This window comes from Narcine bancroftii, chromosome 3 (genome assembly GCF_036971445.1).
Source record: "Narcine bancroftii isolate sNarBan1 chromosome 3, sNarBan1.hap1, whole genome shotgun sequence".
NCBI lineage: Eukaryota > Metazoa > Chordata > Chondrichthyes > Torpediniformes > Narcinidae > Narcine > Narcine bancroftii.
Genome location: NC_091471.1, coordinates 287,835,609 through 287,857,553, shown reverse-complemented (window position 1 = coordinate 287,857,553; position 21,945 = coordinate 287,835,609). Strand labels below are relative to the sequence as shown.

The 21,945-nt window shown below is 40.5% G+C and overlaps 1 protein-coding gene across 7 annotated transcripts in view; it reads right to left on the bottom strand.

The window, feature by feature from the left end:
- LOC138758911 (zinc finger and BTB domain-containing protein 7A-like) overlaps positions 1-21,945 on the bottom strand; it is a 167,689-nt gene that overhangs the window by 139,800 nt on the left and 5,944 nt on the right. For 2 of the 7 annotated variants that reach the window (XM_069928510.1, XM_069928508.1), the window contains one exon: positions 19,242-19,276. The exons of the other annotated variants lie outside the window; for them this stretch is intronic. The gene's annotated coding sequence lies outside the window, so the exon portion shown is untranslated. The remainder of the gene's footprint in view (positions 1-19,241; positions 19,277-21,945) is intronic. 7 annotated transcript variants of the gene reach the window in all.

The following is a 21,945-nucleotide window of genomic DNA, read 5'->3' as shown; positions in this document are numbered from 1 at the left end:
TGCCATAGAGTTCTATATTCCCTTTACCCTCTGTGTGAAAAAGATGCCCCTTAGATCCCTTTTAAATCTTTCCCTTTTTATCTTAATCTATGCCTTATTTTCCTATCCATGACTTTATCATGGAATTTACAAACCTCCTCCTAGGGCAGGATGGTTGGCGTAGCGGTTAACGTAACACCTTTCAGTATCAGCAGTCGGGACCAGGGTTCGAATTCTGCACTGTCTGTAAAGAATTTTTACGTTCTCCCCATGTCTGCATGGGTATTCTCCAGGGGCTCCGGTTTTCTCCCTCCCATCGTTCAAAATGTACCGGGGATGTAAATTGGGCGACATGGATTAGTGGGTCAAAATGGCCTGTTACTGTGCTGCATGTCTAAATTTTAAAAATTTTAAATTTTCATTCCAGGAGGAAAAGTCCCAGCCTGACATTATAATTCAAGCCCTCCATTTCTTGTGATTTAAAAAAAATACAGCCTTTCCAGCTTAATGAAAAAAGTAAATCACGAAAATTAGTTGACACTGTGGTTGAAATATAAGCACAAAATGTTGGAGAAAGTCAGCAGGTCAAACAATATCCTTTATGGAAATAAAAACACAAAAACTGTTTGACCTGCTGAGCTTTTCCAGCATTCGGTGTTTTTATTTCAACTACAGTGTCTCAGATTTTTGTGATTTACTTCTGACTAATACAACAACTCTGTGAAAGCTCTTCAAGGGATACCTACCCTGAAGAAGTTGGTCTTTGCTCTCCAAAGGGAGATCTATGGGATTCTCTCTCGCTGCTCCCCATGTGTAACCCCTGCTGCTCTCATCCTCATCTCTTGCCTTTGCCTGTGCCCCTACCATTTTGTTCGGATGCCTGCTGGCATTCTCTCAAACCTTGATAAAGGGCTCAAGCCCAAAACGGCGGTTATATACTTTTACCTTTGCTACATAAATCCAGCATTTTGTGTTTTTATTCTAGCTTAATGATATCTTTTCAACACAGCACTCCAAGTGCAGTCCCACCAATATCTTGTACAGTTGTAACTTGACATCCCTGCTCCTGTGCTCATTGTGTGGCCCAATGAAAGCAATGTGCCAAATGCCTTTGTCCCCACAATCGTAGTTTGAGTCTGCATCTGACCACACACACAAACCTTACATCAAGAGGTAATCAATAGAAATTGTGTTAAGCTGCACTCTCTGTTATCCGGAATTCAAACAACTGGACAAAAAAAAAAGGGGGGGAAAAAATAAATATGCATAAATAAATAGATGAAATGAAAATTTAAATAGAAGTTTAAAATTGTAGAAGATGTTCTCTGAAGTAACACATAAACCTTTGGTGATGCACGCAAATATTCAGCCAGCGGAGGGTCTAGTTGCAACTGTTTGAATAAAATTGTGTTCAAATAATCATAAAACCATAACATCACAGAAACAGTCTAGTCTTACCCTTCTAGTCCATGCCAAACACCTTCTCCCACTTAGTCCCATTGACAAGCACCTGGCCCATAACCCTCCACACCCTTCCCATCCATATACCTATTCAATTCAACTTTTCCTGAAATATTAAAATTGAGCCTGCATCTACCATTTTAGCCAGAAACTCACTTCATCCTCCCACCACCCTCTGAGTGAAGAAATTCCCCCTCATGTTTCCCCTAAACTTTTCTCCCTTCAATCTCAATCCATACCCTCTTATTTGAATCTCCCCCACTTTCAATGGAAAAGGCCTGTCCACTATCTGACCGCTTCAATTATAAATACCTCTATCAAATCACCCCTCAATCTTCTACACTCCAGGGAGTAAAGTCCCAACCTGCTCAACCTTTCCCTGTAACTGAAACCTTGGCAACATTCTTGTAAATCTCCTCTGCACTCTCTCTATTCTGTTTAGAACCTTCCTATCATTCAGCGACCAAAATTGCACACAATATTCCCAATTTGGCCTCACCAATGCCTTATACAACTTCAACATTACATCCCAACTCCTGTATTCAACACTCTGATTTATGAAGGCTAAATGCTTTCTTCACCACCCTATCTACATGTGATTCAACTTTCAGAGAATTACGTACCAGAAGTTCTAAATCTCTGTTCTACTGCACTCCTCAATTGTCTATCATTTACCTTTGCCAATTATTCCTCACATTTATCAGTATTAAACTCCATCTGCCATCTTTCTGCCCACTCTTCTAATTATCATATCCCACTGCAAGCTTTGATAATCTTTTTCACTGTCCACAACACCACCAATCTTCGTATCATTTGCATACTTACTAATCCAATCTACTACCCTATTATCCAGATCAATGATAGATATGTCAAACAACAATGGACCCAGTTTTGATCGCTGAGGTGCTCCACTAGTCACTGGCCTCCAATTTGACAAACAATTTTCCACCACTACTCTCTGGCATCTCCCATCCAACCATTGTTGAATCCATTTCACTACTTCAACATTACTACCTAATGCTTGAATATTCCTAACTAACCTCTTGTGCAGAACCTTGTCAAAGGCCTTACTAATGTCCATACAGACAACATCCACAGCCTTCCCCTTGTCAACCTTCTTAGTAACCTCCTCAAAAAAAGATTTGTTAAACATGATTTACCATGTACAAAACCATGTTGACTACTCTTAATCAATTCCGGCCTTTCCAAATAATTGCATCTATCACCTCTAACAACACTCTCCATTAATTTATCCACCACCGACATCAGACTCACAGCCTATAATGACCAGGTTTACTTTTGGAGCCTTTTTAAAAAATAGTGTCGACCAGTTCGAAGAATTGGTTGATGCTGCTCAACCAATGGAGGTGACTCTTTTAAAAGTGTCTCTTTATCCCTGCTTGGTAAGAGTCTTTATAGTATATTAATAAGGCTTTGTCTGTAAACTTGGGGGAGAGGAGGTTAACTATGATGGTAGCACAATTAGCGTAATGGTGTTACAGTGCCAGTGACCGGAGTTCAAATTTAAATTTTGTAAGTTACGGGAATAACCTGATTACAGTGAACTTCACTGTAATATACTGACTACAATACTGATTTTTTTTCCCCCAATTACTTTAACGTTATACACTGTCGGTTGCCTTTTAAACTATTTATTCTTAATATTAGTTAGGCATTGTGTGTCTCAAGCTCATTTGTCCAGCATCTACCAATCTCCATTAGTGCTGGATATCAGGAGTTTTACTGTATATTGAAGCCATCAGTTCTGGTCAATTAAGTCAAGAATAGAACATCTACTCCATCTAATGATCCTTCAAAGCCAATTTTAATGCCCCAGATCCTTGCTCAAACTTCTTGACTTCAGCTGCTGCCTCTCAGAGTGGTAATCTCTGTACTTTGGAATATCATATGCAAGCTCTCATTTTCTAACTCAAGAGAGTCCAGTAAAAACCTTTGCTATCTTCATTTAAAACCCAGCATAAAACACATAAGATAGGCCAGAAATAGCAATGGAGAAAGCAAGTTTGTTTTTCCAAAGGCTTGTTCTGAGAACAGAATACACCCTGAAGGAATGATCATTCTGTAAACCTGGACAATTTTGTAATTAAGAGTCAAGAACATGGAACATTGCAGCACAGGAACTTCAGCCCATGATGTTGTGCTTATGTTACTTATGTAACCTACTCCACAACAATCTCACTTTTCCCTCCCTCACACCAATAAGGACGGCACGGTTGGTGTAGCGGTTAGCACGACACCTTTACAGCACCAGCGATCAGGACTGGGGTTCGAATCCCGCACTGTCTGCAAGGAGTTTGTACATTCTCCCCGTGTTTGTATTTTTTTCCCCCAGGGACTCCGGTTTCCTCCCACTATTTGAAATGCACCAGAGGTGTAGGTTAATTGGGTGTAAATTAGGCAGCCCGGACTCGTGGGTCGAAATGGCACGTTACCATGTTGTATGTTCAAATTTAACCCGCTCTTTTTCCTACATCAATGTGCCTGTCCAAGAACTTTTGAATGTCCCTATTGTACCACCCCCAGCAATGCATTCCATCCACCCACCCCGCTCTTAAAAAAAAACTTACCTCTGACATCCACTCTAATTTTTCCTTCACTTACCTTAAACAAAATAGAGATTTCCAAATAAAGCACCTTGCTGGAATATTTTCTCCAGGAACTTTCCTAGTGTTAATATCACAGACCTGTCTTGGGATACACATGAAACTACCTAGTACAATTTCAACCATCTATCTCCTAGCACAGGATATAAACAATCAGTATTGTGATTGTAGTCAACAACTCTTTCATTGTATTCACCGTCTCTTTACCACATTGACGACAATCCTCCGATACAATATTTGGAAAAAATATTATTGAATTTTTTTTTAACCCCCACCTCCTCATGACGCTGAAATTATGTTCTGCAGGCTCTTGCCAAACATGGTACCTTTCCTGCCAATTTGGGAAGAGCATCTTCATCAAGTTGAATCCAAATATTCAATTAAAATTTAGTCATTATTTCCGTACATTTTGACTCGATTGCTCAATCTTCAACAGTTCACTTAGCCCAGTAACCACGGATTTTGTAATGTTACATAATGAGATTTAAATAGGGAAAATGGGGGGGGGGGGAATGTAATACAAACTCTAAACCAGCCATTCTCTGGGGGGCTCCACACATCCACACATCCCCCCACCCCCACCGGGAACTGCAGCACATTTAAAGGTGGCCACGTGATGAAATCATCAACTATTTGTTAGTTTTTTTTGTGTCGGTTGGAAGAAACCAACTAAATTGTCTACTTCACAGGGAAGAGAGTCCATCAACTTTGTCCAGAGTCCAGGGGGCCCATAGCCAAAATAAAAGGTTGAGAATAGCTAGTTGAGAAGATCGTGGCTGTGATGGAAATCCTGAAGAGTATGGCTTTTGGAATGCACAAGAGTGTCTTACATGATACTTGGATAAAGATACAATAACTATCTGTTCATCAGAAAGCAGTGGTTTTAAAAACAGATTGTGTTAACAAAAGGACAATGTGACATACAGCAAGTGACCTGGAATCACTCAGCAGCTTTCTGTGCCAGTGTGTTTTTCCTGTTCCTTCTACCACTGTCTTAGGCACTGAAATATGGTTGGGATGCTCTATTCTTCAAATGGTTTCACTAATCTCTGTATCCATTCCCAGAGGGTTGAAAATTGAAGTATTTTGAGTCGATTGCTGGGTCTCACACACAAGATTAAAGCTACACAATTAAGGGCCTGTGTAACAAAGTTCCAAATAACTCAAATGTATTTGAGCCACAATTAGATGCACTTTGGCACGGAGAATGGACTGAGCACAACATTGATATCAAAAAGGAATGGGCTTGTTAGGTCTGCAGGTTTATTCTTGTTGCTAGAAATACACTTGGTTTCCTATAAAATGATTGGTGGCAGCAAGATCAGGCCAATAAAAGCATTCAAAACTTGGAGAGGGAGGGGTGGGGAGGTGGGGATTAGCCCATTTCAGAACAAAGATTGGCTTTGAAAGTTAACCACAGGAAGAACAACAAGAATAATTACAGATCAGTTTTGCCTGACATCAGCTGCAGCTTGTTTGCTATTGGTGTTTCTAGATTTCTGCAACTGCATTGTTTATTTATGAAACAATCTGGATAAAGACATTTTCCACAAAATACTTTTTTTCCCCTCAATAACTTTTTTTGTCTTCAATAAAATCAGCAATGAATCTTACCCTAAACCAGTTTCTGCTGACTTGCAACATTCCAAACTCCAATTCCACCCCACCCACAACTGTTTGACAAGAACAGATCCACTGTATAAGAGGTCAATTTTATATTTGGGAAAGGGGAGGAGAAGCAGGAAGTATTGACAGGATTTGCCTGTGCAATAGGTGCAACAGATCTACAAAATATTTCCAACTTTCTATTAACCAGAACCCTGAAATAAAGACAAAATGTAGTGACAGATATACAGTATGGAACACAAGATCCCATCAGCAACAAGATTAAGCTTTGGGTTTGTAAAAATCTTGCGATATTCTTCCAAAGACTTGCTTCATTAAAAAAAAGTACAGATTGCACAGCAATCAAAATTCATATCTTATGCACCAAGCATCTCCATCAAGGGAATGTTGCTTCTGCCTCTTGGCATTCAATAGCTTTGCCATCCACATAATCTTCAGCCCTTCCTTGGCAATCAATAGTCTGGAGGCTCCCCATTGATCAAGCATGTAAAAAACTGCTGCCATCAGAGATGGTCAGAGGCTAGATATCCTGTAATGAACTCACCTCACCATTCCATTGATTGAAAAATAAGTCTAAAGAGACATCTCTCAACTTTATGGCTTGGTCTCTAAACCAGATGGACTGAAGCTCCAGTGTCATGCAAGAATCTGGATACCAACTCAGACAAAGCAGCCCAGTTAACCACTACTCTACAGTAGTTGCAAGATGCATCTTTGACAGCATCTCCTCAACTTTCAGTTTTTATAGCCAAGGGCATTGAATCATCATGCCCGAACCCTCTAAATAACAGCACTCTAGGAGAAATGTCACCACAAGGATTATACTGGATTGTCAGCAGTTATCGATCACCTTAAAAAAAAATAATTAGGAATGGGAATCAAATGATAGAATGTGGATGTTGCTGGCCAAGCTATGAGAAAAAAAAACCGATTCTGCAAGTATGCAAATTCCCAGTTTTAGTGTGCCTTTGAAGATGTCAGGGTGTCCCAAAATGCTTTATAACAAATCAGTAAAGTGTAGTCATTGTTGTAATGTGGGAAGCAGACCAAACATTCTGTGCAAAGCAATGTCCAGAAATAGCAGTGAGACAGCTATATTACTGCTTTTAAGTGCTGGTTGAGGGAGACCACCCCCAACTTAGCGCCATGGGATATTTCTACATTTTCCCACAAAGGTCTCAGCTTAAGAGTGCCTTCTGAAGGACATCATACTTGAACGACAAACGCTTATCCCAATTGGTGGAACAATACATGCCTCCTGGAACTCGACTCAAGAACAGATTGTAAGTTACTTCTGTGCAAAAAAATGCAAGCAATCCAGCATAGGTTTCTCCAGAGAGATTATCTGCTTCAAAAGAAGAAGAATGATCCTTTTGTACAAGATTGCACGTCAGTTTGTTTTCATTTCAGCTGGAGAGATGCACCTGATTAATCGAGGGCATGAAATTCTTTAAAGAAAATAGCTTCAAAGACATTTAGTGAATCTGTCACTTAGGATAGGAGTATTCCATAATCGCAGAATGTTGTGTCTCAGTATTTCAAGAACTGTAATATTAGTAGAGATTAAATGTAGCTCAAATTCTTATTGGTGATGATCAAATATTAAAGGGCCTTACCTTGGAGTGGGTAAGATGCAGCAGTGCTAATTATTCATGTAAATGGTCTGAAAAATCTTATCTGAAAAACTTGACCTAACTTTAAGCAAAAAGGAACCCGAAGTAATGGTAATATCAAAGAAACCTGATACTCCATTGGGAAATGGAATCCTAAAACAAATTCACAATTTCAAGTACCTTGGATCATGGGTAACATCTGATGGCAAATGCAAAATAGATAAAGAAAGCAAGAATAGCAATGGTGAGAACAGTATTTAGAGAAATGAGAACCATCCTAACAAACAAGAAAATAGCAATTGACATCTGCCTTCGAACTCTCAGCTGTTTCATTCTTCCTATATTGATGTATGGCTGTGAGTCATGGACCATCACAAATACAATGGAAAAAAGAATCAATGCAGCAGAGATGTGGTTTCTCAGAAGAATGCTGTGCCAATCATATATGGACAGGATAACAAAGATGTTCTACAAAGAATGAAAACAAAACACACATTACTTAAAGAGTTGAAAAAACAGCAATCAAAATTCTTTGGACACATCATGAGAAGAGAAACATTAGAACATTTAGTTACAACTGGAAAGCTGGAGAGGCAGACAGAACATGAAAATGATAAATGGATTAACTTCATAGTTAGAAACAGGAGAGGCAACAACTACAATTTGAAGGGTCAGAGACCATGATGGATGGAGAGACATGATCGCCCACGCCAAATGGCAAGACACCTGAAGAGAGAGAGATGATGTAAAGATTACATATTGTAAAGAATACCTTTCAGCCCATCATGTCAGTTTTGGAGAATAATTAGTTAATTTACTGCAAAAAAAAAACCCAAACTGCCGGAGGAAATCAATGGATCAGGAATTCAAAGGAGGAAAATGGGCAACTGATGTTTTGAGTCAAAACCAGCTGCAGAACTGAGGAAGGAGAGGGAAGACAGATAGTATTAGAAAGGGGCCAGGGGTCAGTGGGTGAGAGGTGGACCAAGGAAGGGTGAAGGATAATGGACAGATGGAGGCAGGTGGGTAGACTTCGGAGACAGTGATAGATGGAAGCAGACGAAGTTAAAGATCAGGGGGAGGCATGGAGGGGGGGGGGGTGTGTGTGTGTGTGTGTGTGTGTGTGTGTGTGTGTGTGTGTGTGTGTGTGTGTGTGTGTGTGTGTGTGTGTGTGTGTGTGTGTGTGTGTCCCTCTGTCTGTGTCTGGGAAACAGTTGGAGAGAATGTGTGTGTGTATATATATGAGAGGCATAATCTAGGTGGATGAGAAGGAGAAAGAGATTAAGGGGAGAAAGTTGGAGAATTCCATGTTCATGCTGTTTGGCTTGCAGAAAACCTGGAGAAATACAAGGAGCTGCTCCTCTTAAAATTTGCACTTTGCCTCATCCTGGTAATGGAAGAGATCGAGGACAAACAGGTTAGTGTTGGAATGGATGCATTCACTTGCTTCTTCCTGAAAGCTCTGCAAAGATTACCAATGCAGTTTTTATGGGCATGGGTTTGGACGCCAGATTCAACTTAGCAGGCTGACAAAAAAATTGATGATTCGACAGAGTCAAACAATATTAGCTTTGATCTGCCCAAATGATTCAGTGAAAATTCAGGTTCATCTGTGCTTGATGCAAACAAAGGAAGCTGAATAACAACTATAGAAGTACAAAGATGGATGCCATCTCCTTACAAACCAAATTGATTCCAGTTTCACTAACAAAAGGGGAAATAAAAGAGCTCCAGCCTTTTAATTATAATCCTTAAATGGATGCATCTTTGACAAGAGTTCTGACTATGGATCTTCAAAAGGGTGACCTGGTTGTGCTTAAACAATGTTGATTTCTCCATTATAGTTAAAAGTTCAGTGTGCATGCAGAGATTGTTGGGTTTCAACATTGGACATTTATTTATACAAAGTTAGAAATGTGACACATCAAACAATCTTGTGGTTTCAATCCACGTTATCTAGTTCTACACACAATAGTTTTTCTTCATTTTAATTATTCTATTCTTTCAAAAATCACAGAATCTTTTCACATCAGTGTTGCATGGCATGGAAGTTAGACTGAGAAAACAGCATTTTGACAAAGGAGAATTGCAATGACAAGAGTTGCAGTTGACCTCAAAGGTTTATAGAAAGATACAAGCTGTACAATTATTAATCTTATTTGTAGAAAATGTATGGGGTGGCACAATTGGCGTAGCAGTCAGTACAATGCCTTTACAGCGCTAGAGATGGGGACCGGGGTTCGAATCCCGTACTGTCTGTAAGAAGTTTGTATGTCCTCCCCGCCAAACGTACTGGGAGTGTAGGTTAATGGGGATGTAAATTGGGCAGCACTGACTCATGGGCTGAAATGGCCGACCAACTGTGCTGTAGGTATAAAATTAAAATTTTTTCAATGATCACTAAATTGGCGCCAGCCTGCACTATTTAGGAGAAAGGGGCACAGATTGACATCAGGTCCAATCAGAAATTAATGCTTCTCCAGATGTTTCAATTGTTTAAGCACTGACCTGCAGTTATCTTAAGATCACTACTAAAAATGTCATGAAGCATCACTTTATACTTCACTTTGTATAAAAAAAAGTACAAAATAAATTTCAACAGAGACAATTGGCGTTCAATATTTTGAGATCTCTCTCACACACTCATGGAAAATGGAGACAATATATTGTTTCACAAGGACAAGAGCTAACTGTAGATAATCCAAAATTTTGCGGCTAACAGAAAACTTAACTCAAAATGTTAACATGATTGTCAAAACCACTATTATTCAAACTGAAGTGTGCAGTGTTGGCTGCTTCAGACCACAGGACAGGAGTATGGAGTATTGTTTAAGCTCCATTGTTTAAAATGTATAGAAATATAAAACCAAGTGGGATTTGCAATGATGACAGAAAACTTCAATTACAAATATAGTGAAAATAAATATAAACCAATCCAGAGACTGGTGCCAGACTGAGAAATTTTGAGATGAAATTTTTTTTGGCTGCTTTCTCAGCTCCAGCTGTTTCCCAAGATGTGGCTAACATTTTGTATAATTTCTCCCTCAGATTCTACTAGGTGGTTTTAGAAAATGAGATAACATTTAAAAATAATCAATAGGAAGTTTGGCTCTTCAGTTGCTCGAAAGGTAATCAACCCCACTTTCTCAAGGAAGTCAGCCACAATGATTGGAAGTCAGATCTCAGCCTCCAGTGCTGGATTAAGGTATTGCGAGGCCTGTAGCATTTATTTTTAAAGGGGCCCTAAATTGTGGCGGCTGGTGCAGGCGCAGTCCTAAATAGTGCAGGCTGGCGCATGCACGGTGAGGGCGAAGTATGACTGGAGCCCCCCCCACCCCCGAGAGAATTTCTGATGCTGACCCTGCACGTCTGTTTTGACAAGTCTGAAACAGTCTTAATTATTCTTAGCAAAATGATGCCATCTTTCTCAGATCACTATATATTCAGTGATATTATGCCAAGCACTGACATTGTCTTTCTCCCCTCCCTCTGTTAAAACTGACTGACATTTTGTGAAAACAAAACTTATTCACAGCGGCAGCTGCCTCAATGCGGGATCAATGGCAGTCTTCATTACCCATAATTCCCCCACACAGCTGGAGCTGCTCTGCGTTTCCCATTGCTATCTGCTGCATGAAGCTCCCCCGACATGTAAACCAACGAAACCAGCCAGCTGAATGAGGGGCTGAGGTGAGGATTATTTTTTAATTCCTTTAAGGTGCATTTCCGTTTACATTTTCATCTTTGATACTGATTAAAGGTGATAATTGGCTAAAATCACTAACCTTTAGCGATTTTAGCATATTATCACCTTTAATCAGGGTTATTAACACAGACTATCAGCTGTGGTATCTCCTAGCCGCTGCACAAAGATGAGAACGAGAAGTTTATCATTCATAGGGCATAAATGCGGGGCCCTTGAAAATCCAGGTCCCCATAACATATGCTACTTTCCCTACTATGTTAATCCAGTCCTGCCTTCTATCCTGTGTTGTAGTCTCTTTTAAGCCTCAAATCACCTTCATTGTTTAATTTATTCAGTTTAATTTAAACCGGCAGTTTGGGTTTTTTTTTTGCAGTAAATTAATTTAAACCAGTTTTTTTTTGTTTAGCAGGATGTCAGATTTCCATGGCAATTAGGTGAAAAGTCAACTGATCTGTGTCTTTCTAGCAACAAGACAGGTGGGCCATTTTGTCTGATATTGATTTAAAAGAATCCATTTCTCTACCTTCCTCCATTGTGCCAGAGGTGCAGTAGGATAGCTGCTGTGGTTAGAATTTGTAATATCACTCACTATATGTTAATTACATATGATGGTTCTATGAACACTCCCATGCACTTCTGAGGTTCCCACCTACTTCAAAAGGGCATCTATCATCCCAATGCCCAAGAAGTACAGAGAGAATGGCCTCAACAACTATCGCCCAGGAGGACTAATATCTACTGTGATGAAATGCTTTGAGAGGCTGGTCATGGCCAGAATTAACACGTACCTTACCAGAGGTCTGGACCCAGTGCGATTCACCTATTGTCACAATCACCCCAATATCACTAGCTCTTCACTCAGCTCTGGATCACCTCGAAAACACCAACTATATACATACGGCTCCTCTTCGTAGACTACAACTCAGCCTTCAACACCATTATTCCCTTAGCAGTCGTCAAGAAGCTCCAAACCCAACTATGAGAAATACAATAAACACGAGGTTATGCATGATACAGTATAACTGGATACACAGGCTATACATCACACCTCAAAAGTTAAATTAATGGGACCCAACAGTATCAGACAGATGTTTTCGCTGTAAAAAGGAAACGGGAACAACAATTCATGCAATTTGGACATGTGAGAAAGTGAAAAAAATTTTGGGAAGATCTAAACCAGATATTAAATAAAATCACAAAAAGCAATATACCAAAAAACCCAGAGATCTACCTCCTAAGTAATATAAGAAATAAAGAATTTGGACTCGATTTGGATGGAGCACAAAAAAGATTTGTTAGGATAGCCCTAGCTGTAGCAAAAAAATGTATTATGTCAACCTGGAAATTAGAAGATAACTTGAGAATACAACAATGGTACATAGAAATGAATAAATGTATTCCATTAGAAAAAATAACATATAATTTAAGAAATAACATCACAATATTCGAACAAATATGGGAACCATACATGAAATACAATAGAGAAATCCTACCATGGACTTCCACCACCTAAAATGACAGAAGGAGAAGATAACGAAAAGAACTGACTCAGTAAAATTTCTTGTTTATTTTTATTAAGTGACAACATTGTTTAACGGGTTTAATGTATCTTATAGATTGAACAAATAAATGGGAAGGGGGGTGAGGGAGGGAGGGAAGAAAAAGGGGGAGAAAATGACACTGTATATATTCAAGAGAAAAAAAATGTCTGTATGTATCTTGGTCAATATGGTTTATAGTGTGAAAAATAAAAAATTTAAAAAAAAAGAAGCTCCAAACCCTGGGCCTCTGCACCCCCCACTGCAACTGGATCCTTGTCTTTCTCATCAGAAGACCACAGTCAGTATGAATTGGAAACAATGCCTCCTCCTCACTAACAATCAACACAGGCGCACCTCCATGACTGTGACCAGGCATATTTCCAAAGTTATCTACAAATTTGCCGATGACACTACAATTGCTGGCAGAATCAAAAATGGCAGTGAGGAAATGTACAGGAGGGAGATAGATCTGCTCTTTTGAGTGGTGTGTCACACAAACAACTTTGCACTCAATGTTAGCAAAACTAAGGAGCTGAGTATGGACTTCAGGAGGAAGTCAAGAGAACATGACCCAGGGCTCATAGAGGGCTCCGTAATGAAGAGGGTCAAGAACTTCAAATTCCTGGGTGTCTGGAGCCTCCATGTTGATTAAATCATAAATATGGCTCGCCAGCAGCTATACTTTGTGAGGTGTTGGAGGAGATTCGGTTTGTCACTAAAAACTCTCGGAAACTTCTACATGTGTACTGTGTCGAGCATTCTGGCTGGTTGCATCATCATTTGGTATGGAGGTGCCGCCGCTGAGTAAGGACCCCCAACACCCAGGCCATGCCCTCTTCACTCTGCGACCATCAGAGAAAAAGGTACAGGAGCCTGAAGACGAGCACTTAGTGGCACAAGGACAGCTTCTTTCCCACTGCCACCAGACTCCTCTGAATGATCAATGAACTAAAGACACTGCCTTTTCGTGCACTATTTTTATTTATTTTTGTAAGGTGGTTTTATATGAATGTTTGCACTGGGACACTGCTGTAAAACAATGAATTTCGTGACTTGTTCATGGCAATAAATTCTGATTCAACACCTCCTTAGTCCAGTGTCACTGTGACCAGCTGCAGTACTCTCAATGAGACATGTTCACTCAAGGCTGACTGTTTATTGAACCTGGGATATTTGCATGGCTTCATCCTACACACAAACAAAAATCACAGTGAACAAGAAAGCAAGTTCCTCAATAACAACTCTTTTAAACAAAAGGAAATAGAAATATTTGTTCATCGTCATTTTTGTGCTTCTATTGTTGGTGGTGCAGGGGGATCTAAATACAAGGCACTCTCCCTCACCTTATTTTAAAAAATTAATCCCCATGGGGGCTCACGTTACTAATAGGCGTGAGTGACAGTTGCCAAGGCAGAAATAAAAGGAAGTACACAACATTTAGTGAAATTCAAGGGAACTGCATACAATACGTGTTGCGATTTCCAGAGGGCAACCCCAGAAACAGGATCTAATACTTCCCCCAGCTTCATTCCCCTTTTACGCATTTTAATTTTAAATTTAAACATACAGCATGATAACAGGCCCTTCTGATGCACGAGCCCGTGCTTCCCCCAAACCCTACAGCCCCCACACGTATTGTAGGGTGGGAGGAAACCAGAGTATCTGGAGGAAACCCACTCAGACCGTGGGAGAACCTACAAACTCCTTACAGGCAGCGCAGGATTCGAACCCCGGTCTCTGGCGCAGTAATCGAGTTGCGCTAACCCTTTTTATCCTTATTTTGATAAAAGGTCCTGACTCAGAACTTTTTCTACCCATGAATGCTGTCTGGCCTGCCAAGATCCTCCAGCAATTCTTTATTAGGACTGCAACATTGGTAGAATAGCTCATTGCTCTGCATTAACAGGATATGCCTCATTTGTGCTGATTATGAATATGATTTATTCTTGCTTCTCCACCTCAACTGAGAATGCAATTTTTTTGAAAGCAAAACTCAATTTTGATAATATCTGCCAACTACTATTTTTACAAGATTATCTTAAAGACAACTTTAACTTTCCATTTTGAACTGAAACCCTATTTGTGCATGAAATCTCACCCTTTTGTCACCTTAACTCCATTCCCAAACTGCTGAGGCTCAAAAATCCCCTCCCAGCCTCATGCAAACTGAAATCTATATCTCTCTTTCCCACAATTCAATGGGCTTCTTCTTCCCTTGCCAGATGGCTTAAAATTTTAGTACATTATTCCTAATTATCTCGACAAGTATTTTACTTCTCCACCACTGTGTTCAGCTAGTCTACCATTGCCTTCTTCCACTCATAGGTAATGGAGCTCGTCTTAAAAAGGTACAGCAATAATTAGGAGGAGTTTACTCTATGTATAGAAGGAGTAGAGAAGTCATGTTGCAACTTTACAAATCTCTGGTAAGACCACATTTAGTGTTCAGTTCTGGTCACCTATGGAGAGGGGGGCAGAGGAGATTTACCAGGATGTTGCCTGGACTGGGAAACAAGTCTTATGAGGTGAGGTTAACAGAGCTTGGACTTTTCTTTTCTGGAGTGTAGAAGGATGAAAGGAGACTTGATAGAGATCGACAAGATTATGAGAGGCATAGATAGGATGGATATCCAATGCCGGTTTCCCAGGGCAGGATCAGCAAACACCAGAGGACCTGTGTACAAAGTTAAAGGAGGGAAGTTTCGGGGAGACCTCAGGGATTTTTTTTAAAAAATGCACCGAGAGTTGTGGGTGCCTGGAATGCCTTGTGGGGGGTGGTGGTGGTGGAGGCTGATGCATTGGGGGCATTTAAGTGACTCTTAGACACATAGATGAAAGAAAAATAGAGAGTTATGGGATAGGGAGGGTTTAGTACTTAAAAAAAAAGGATTATATGGGGATCAGCACAAGATTGAAGGCCAAAGGACCTGTCCTGTGCTGTATTGTTCTATGTCTATGTATCGAATGGAAAAAGAAAGATCAGATGCTGAAGGTGGTCTAGATAAACTCATAGATTTTGGAATAATTTATTAGAAATTATGAAGCAACCGGAGTACAGCATAGACTTAATAATATGCAATGACAAAATTATCTCATAGTGAAAGGACCCCAGGAGTAGTAATCCCATTATGATCGAACTTTGCATTGTTTACAGAAGAGAAGAATGGTTCCAAGACTACTTTTTAAATAACACAAGGGCAAACAGGAAAACAGAGATAACCAAGGTGAACTGGCAAACTGAGTTACTAGACTGGTTAAGCAAGGTGCAGTGGCAGGCATTGAAGGGGATCTTTCAGAACATTCAGAATAATGTATTACAATAACTAATTCCAAGAAAAGGGTGGGGGGGGGGGAACTGGTTGTGAAACTAACAGATAAAATTAAAAGAACATACAACTGGACGGACCTGTTGCAAATTTGTAAAGTGGAATAAGTATAAATGGGCTAAAAAGTTGAGTATGAGAAAAGCTATTTCGAAAAGTAAAAATAAATAGTTTGAGTTTTTATAAATGTTTAAAAATAGTTAAATAATTCAGATCCTATAGAAAGTGGTTAATAAATGGAAAATTAGAAAACACCAGATATTTTAAGTTTAAATTCAAATTTATTTGTCACAAGATATCTGGTAGAAAGAAGGGGTCTACAAACAGATTAATAAGTCACCTCCAAGATTCATACAGTTGTATGAAGAGCACAATGTACAGAGTGTAGGACCTATATTGCAAGATTACAATGAAAAGGAAGGCCAACAATGTGATGGGGTTCATTCAGGAGCCTGATGACTCTGGGAAAAGAAAATGTCTTTAAGCCTATTGGTGCAGGTTTTCACTCTTAAGCCTTCTCCCAATGGGAGGAGGGAGAAGTGAGTGTGGCTGGGATGTGATGGATCTCTCAGTGTGCTGGCTGTCTTTCAAAGGCATCAGTCATTTGCAGCAAATCTTTAGCATTCACAAAACTTGGTAACATCCTATGAATAATCTTTCTTTGGCTTGGCTTCGCGGACGAAGATTTATGGAGGGGGTAAAAAGTCCACGTCAGCTGCAGGCTCGTTTGTGGCTGACCAGTCCGATGCGGGACAGGCAGACACGATTGCAGCGGTTGCAAGGGAAAATTGGTTGGTTGGGGTTGGGTGTTGGGTTTTTCCTCCTTTGCCTTTTGTCAGTGAGGTGGGCTCTACGGTCTTCTTCAAAGGAGGCTGCTGCCCGCCAAACTGTGAGGCGCCAAGATGCACGGTTTGAGGCGTTATCAGCCCACTGGCGGTGGTCAATGTGGCAGGCACCAAGAGATTTCTTTAGGCAGTCCTTGTACCTTTTCTTTGGTGCACCTCTGTCACGGTGGCCAGTGGAGAGCTCGCCATATAACACGATCTTGGGAAGGCGATGGTCCTCCATTCTGGAGACGTGACCCATCCAGCGCAGCTGGATCTTCATCAGCGTGGACTCGATGCTGTCGACCTCTGCCATCTCGAGTACCTCGACGTTAGGGGTGTGAGCGCTCCAATGGATGTTGAGGATGGAGCGGAGACAACGCTGGTGGAAGCGTTCTAGGAGCCGTAGGTGGTGCCGGTAGAGGACCTATGATTCGGAGCCGAACAGGAGTGTGGGTATGACAACGGCTCTGTATACGCTTATCTTTGTGAGGTTTTTCAGTTGGTTGTTTTTCCAGACTCTTTTGTGTAGTCTTCCAAAGGCGCTATTTGCCTTGGCGAGTCTGTTGTCTATCTCATTGTCGATCCTTGCATCTGATGAAATGGTGCAGCCGAGATAGGTAAACTGGTTGACCGTTTTGAGTTTTGTGTGCCCGATGGCTACGAGGCCTATGAATAATATACACGCAGAAAATCACATTACCAGGGAAGCGATACTGAACAAATTGTTGGAACTATGGACTGATAAGTGCCCAGTTCCAAGTGAATTTCATTCTTGAGTCTAGTGACTGATACAATTGATGTTTTGGTTTTAAATTTCCAAATTTACTAGATTGCAGGATGATTCAATTAGTCTGTAAGAAAGCAAATGCGATTCTTTTATTTGGAAAAAGTCACATGGGTGCATTTGGGCTGGAAGGCCTGCTGCCCAGCTGTTAAAAGGGGAGGAAAATGGGAAGCATGCTGGTTAGCATTTCCCTGCAAGAGATACAATTAAACATGCAAAAATAGGACACTTAGAAACATTCAAAGTAATTAGGTTTTCTGAAGGAGTACTTTGAAGTAATAACTTTGAATGTATCAGACTCAAAATTTCCTGACAGCATTTGCTAGGTGTCACAATGAAGATTACTGCAAAATAAAAGGAGGTAGTACATGATGACAGAAGATTTTGACAGAGAGTAGACATAATTAGTTGGCAAGATGTCACAAATGGTCTGTCGCAGATTGGGAGCAGCAAGGGTTCACTGCCATGTCAACATTTTGCAATTTCTAAGAATTAATTGGATGAAGGAATTGAAGGTACGATTGCCATGTACAGTGAGGACACAATGATGGGAAGATGACATGGGGCAACAAAGAGATTTAGATAGATTAAGCAGGCAGGCAAAGATCTGGCAAATAGATGGGAATATCTGAAATAATTCATTTTGGGTGAAAAAGTAATGATCTAAAATGAGGAATGATTGCAGAGCTCTGAGATGCAGAGGGGTCCAAATGTTCTAACACAATGCACAAAAGGATAGTACACAGATAGTGAGAGTTATAAGGATTGCCATCAGGATGTAATTATTTGGAACATGATGTCTATGCTGCACACGATACCAAGGTTGATCTGAATCTCTGCAGCCTGCACATGATTCATGCCCCTCCGTATTCACTTGTTTATATTATCTCATCAGCTTTCACTACTACCCCGGCACTTAACACTGTGGAAAAAAAAAACTTTCCCCACCCCATCTCCTCCACCTCCTCAACTTTCTCCTCTAGCATTTGACTGGAAGAAGATTCTGACCAATTACCTTATTTATTGAAAAGGAATACAAAACATGAGAGACAATAATTCAGTTGTAAAGGATTTTGGCGACACCATACATGATCCACTTTGTGCAGTGTAAGGATTCTTTATTAATGCATTGGAAGCAGGGAAGAAAAAGTTAGGAGTCTGATACCAAGTATTTTATGAGGGTAGGATAGATAAGATAGGTTTGACTTGATTGAAAACCAGATGCTTAGGGTTTTGACACAGTGGACATGAGAGATTATGCCCATGTTAATCTCGGTAAGACCAAAAATGTTGACTGACCATTTCTAACCATCCATGCTTGCCTGACCCACTAAGTTCTTCCAGCAGCTCATTGCCAGAAAAATATTCAAAGGTCCACAGACAATTAGTTCTTGATAAGCAAGGGGGTTAATATTCCTGGGGGTTGACGAGAATACATGGCTGAGGTTATAATGAATCATCATCATATTGACTAGCAGAGTTGGCTCAAGAGGCCTGCTTGGTGTCTGGTCCTATCCATTTCTTTGTTTCCTCCCCACCATTAGCAAACATGACTCTGTCCTGTGGTCCGGTACGCCCACCTCACTTCCCTCAGCTTCTTGAAACTTATTTTTTCAGTCAAACTTTTATTACTCTAAACTCAATATCTTCCTGACCTTTATATCTCTTATGTCTCAAGCTCATGTGCCCCAAAATTGAAAATGCTATAAAATATGCAAATTTGTGATTGACATGTTAATTATCCATTGCAAATTTACCTTGGTGTCAGTGGTGTGCAGGCAAGTGGTAGAATCTGCAGAACGTTGATGGGAAATGTGGAGAGAATAACAAAAAATGGAATTATTGAACAAGAAGTCTAAATGGGTGGTCAACATGGACGTAGTGGACAAATAGCCTGTATGTTTCATTTTTTAAAATAATTTAGACATATAGCACATTAATAGGCCATTTTGGCCCACGAGTCCGTGCCGCCCGATTTACGCCCCTTAATCTAAGTTTTGAAATTTGGGAGGAAACTGGAGCCACCAGAGAAAAACCGCACACATACGAGAATGTACAAACTCTTTCCAGACAGGACAAGATTCGATTGGTCAAGTCCCAATCGCTGCCACTGTAAAGGCATAGTATTAACCGCTATCCCAACCATGTCGCCCGCGTTGTATCTCTATGACTAAATAAAAATGATGGAATCCACATTGCACAAGATCGTTGCAGAGGCAAGTTGCCAGGAAGGGCACATAGCTGGGTGAACATTGTTGTAGAGCTTGAGAGCAGCGTGGAGCTCAGATTGGGAGCAGTAAGGGAGAGTCTCACAGAACTCCCCTCAAAGGGAGGACAACTTCTTCAGGGTTGGGATTCCTTAGGGAGATTTTGCAGAGGAGTAGCCAAAACAAGTCTACAGGTGTTGCGATTGTTGTTAATACCCAAAAGTGCTGTAGAAACTCAGCAGGTCCTGCAGTGCCCATTGGAGGCAAACATATACAGCCAATGTTTGGTCAAGGTATGAGGCAAAAGCAAACAGGTGCCTGAGTAAAAAGATGGAGGGGTATCGAGAGGAGGGGTATCGAGAGGAGGGGTATCGAGAGGAGGGGTATCGAGAGGAGGGGTATCGAGAGGAGGGGTATCGAGAGGAGGGGTATCGAGAGGAGGGGTATCGAGAGGAGGGGTATCGAGAGGAGGGGTATCGAGAGGAGGGGTATCGAGAGGAGGGGTATCGAGAGGAGGGGTATCGAGAGGAGGGGTATCGAGAGGAGGGGTATCGAGAGGAGGGGTATCGAGAGGAGGGGTATCGAGAGGAGGGGTATCGAGAGGAGGGGTATCGAGAGGAGGGGTATCGAGAGGAGGGGTATCGAGAGGAGGGGTATCGAGAGGAGGGGTATCGAGAGGAGGGGTATCGAGAGGAGGGGTATCGAGAGGAAGGGTATCGAGAGGAAGGGTATCGAGAGGAAGGGTATCGAGAGGAAGGGTATCGAGAGGAAGGGTATCGAGAGGAAGGGTATAGGTGGACAAAGATGGGCTGCAGAGTCAGGCATTTCCTGGCTGTTCCATATCCTGTACTACCTGCAGGTGGTAGGGTTGACCAAAGGATAAATGGGCCCCTCTCCTATCTTTCCCTCTTCCCTCCATCCCTTTTCTCCAGCTTCCCCCCCCTCTCCATTCTGAGAGCTATCCCCTCCACAGATCACTTCCCATCATTTTTGTCTTCTATCATTCCCCTGACTTCTTTTTGCCTGTGGTCCTGTGCTCTTTCCCACCTTTTTTTTTTAAATCCAGACACCTGCCTGCTTTTTGCTCATACCTTGACAAAGGGCTCAAACCCAAAATGTGGGTTATGCATCTTTGCCCTTTCAAATGCTGCAGGACCTGCTATGATTCTCTGGCACTTTTGTGCATTATTCAATTACAGCATGTGCTGAGTTTCTTGTTTCAATCTAATTAGCAAATTCTGGTTGTTGGGATATACTTTCCTCAAGATTTTTTCCCCTAGCCTTCTCAAATTATTATCAGACTGAAAGTTTAAGTAGCAGCTAATCCAAAATTCTACTAATGATGTCCAGGAGAGCTGATGTTTTGATTGACTTCATGATGACATTTTCTTCTTCAACTTGGAGAGGGAGATTAACCCTGGAGATAGATTCTGAATACACAGGGACCTCTGTAGAATTCAGCTATCAAAAAAAATGTTTACACTTATTCCAAGTTAAGAACAAGAATTAGATCAGACTTTGATCATTTATGAAATATGGCAGCATATATTCAGGTGTTAATAGGTCACATGTACAACAATAATTTGTTGTAAGTGATGCATTTTTGGATATTCCAAGAAATATACTTATGAATGTAAAAACTTGGAAGAATTCTTTTCAGCAATGCCAAATAACATGCCTTCTTCTGAATTATTCAATTTTAAATCAGGCTCTGTAATTTTATGCAATCTCAATTTCCTCATCAAAATTTTCATTGGTTCAGGACTAACACTCTGGAAATGGTTCTCAGAATGCTCTACATTCATTTCTTCTATTAGGATGCCACTTAGAACTAACCTCTTTGACCATACTTTGGGTTACCTGCCCTTATAAGTTTGTTGTTTGACAACACTCCTTTGATACCAAATTGTTTTACTCCAGGGGTGTCAAACTCAAATTCACAGAGGGCCAAAATTAAAAACTTGGACTAAGTCGTGGGCCAAACTAAATATTTATTGAAAATTTTCAACAACATCTGCATGTTTTCTGTTCTTTCAACATATGTAATGTTAAACTTTTTCTTATTAAAATAAATCTTTAATAATAGTTTTGGTTAAACTCTTTCCAGAAGAAGCATTAACAAATGAGAAATAAAATATTCAATAATATTTCTCTATAGCCTTTAAGCTCCTTTAAAATGTATTTTTTTTCACAAGCCAACAAGTAAAAAATAACAACTTGCTTCAATGAAAATCCAATCTTTCAACTATGAACA